General features: G+C 33.9%; 1 non-coding gene across 1 annotated transcript; it reads left to right on the plus strand.

The window, feature by feature from the left end:
• Positions 1 to 438: 438 nt before the first annotated feature.
• Positions 439 to 510, plus strand: Trnaa-ugc (transfer RNA alanine (anticodon UGC)). Its single transcript has one exon. It is a non-coding gene; the product is annotated as a tRNA-Ala (tRNA).
• The last annotated feature ends 1,033 nt before the right edge of the window (positions 511 to 1,543 follow it).

Below are 1,543 nucleotides of genomic sequence, written 5' to 3' on the forward strand. Positions count from 1 at the left end.
TCGTCTCTCTGACCTACTTTAACGACATATACTTCACTAAACTATAGGCCTATGTCTCTTGTTGTTCTCTGTAAGAGAAACTCACTGTGAGGTTATTCGTTCTGTTTTCTACGAATAAAATCTTGAAATATGTTACGCACCAAACTGCAAAACATGCTTCAGAATTTATTATACCGAGAGGAAACTTTGAATACGCTCCGATTTGGAAAATAACTGTTAATGTTTACAGCCAGTTGAACGAAAAATTCGGCAGGAGGAGAAGCATTAGGTCTAATCGACACTCAGGAAGCTTTAAATGGCGTTTTACAAGCTGTATTACATATTGCACGCAACGAAAGAAAAAGGTTATTAATTTACAAATAATAATATTAAAGGAGAACGATTTTCACTGTCTAGCTGTACTTATAAGCTATATATATCGTATAGTCACTCGCCGTCGGGGATGTAGCTCAGTGGTAGAGCGTTCGCTTTGCATGTGAAAGGCCCCGGGTTCGATCCCCGGCATCTCCACAATAAATTTTTAGTGTTTCTTATTACATTATTTAGAGATTTTTTCATACTGTAAGACTAGGTTTCTTCAAATCTGTTATGGATGAATACAAACATGAGTTTAATTACAAAGATCAAACATATTACAATGGCTGTAGAACGAAATACCAATATTTTTAGGTCTGCAGTTGCTTCTTGTAGTGAATAAATATAAATTTGCTAACTGTACCTTCGGTATTGTCCTCATACAAACATCCCAAATGTAACTGTAACTCGCCTGTAACTAACTTGTTAATCAACTTTTATTCATTAAATAAACTTCAGTGTGATGTCAAGACTACTTAAATAATTTCATTTATATGCTTTAGCAGAACTCTGAAATTTTCTCAGAACATAGTGTAGTTTCCAGCTGAAACTCTATGTTGCTTTTATCAGTGGCTGTTCATCGTTTGATTATGTAGCTACTCGTAATGTTGCCTATTCCAGAGTAAAAATTTTGTTTAGTCTGAATCGTATACGTGACGACGTCAGGAAATAATCGTTAGTGTCCTACTAGGAGAACGTTTCAATTTAATATTCACCAACAATCACCTGGAACAATTAACAAGGGCACTAATAACTTACAACACAAAATTTAAAGGGAACCACCTTAAAGCTTCAGTTTGACAGTACAACACTCAAATGTAATTTTTGTAATTGTGTAGAATGACATACAAAAATAAATTCGCGTTATAAGATGTCATGTTCCACTCTGAAATGAGTCACATAACTTTAAAGACGCTCTCGAGAGTGAGTTCACTTTGTAAATAGTTAGTCTGATGAAAAGAATTGGTCGTTTATGAGCGTGAAACTTCCATCAATACTACAGAATTATTTCTAGGTTATTTAATTTTTGATGATCCAATAACAAAGTGAAATGATAACTCCTCTCTGCAAAAAAATGAATAAATAAAAACTAAAAAAATTAAAAATTTGTAAATCTGGCGTCCTCTAACACCCTGCTGGTCAACTGCTTATAATTTTTTGAGAAAGTAAATAAACTGCAAATGGCAGT

Source organism: Schistocerca cancellata, chromosome 7 (genome assembly GCF_023864275.1).
Source record: "Schistocerca cancellata isolate TAMUIC-IGC-003103 chromosome 7, iqSchCanc2.1, whole genome shotgun sequence".
Taxonomy (NCBI): domain Eukaryota; kingdom Metazoa; phylum Arthropoda; class Insecta; order Orthoptera; family Acrididae; genus Schistocerca; species Schistocerca cancellata.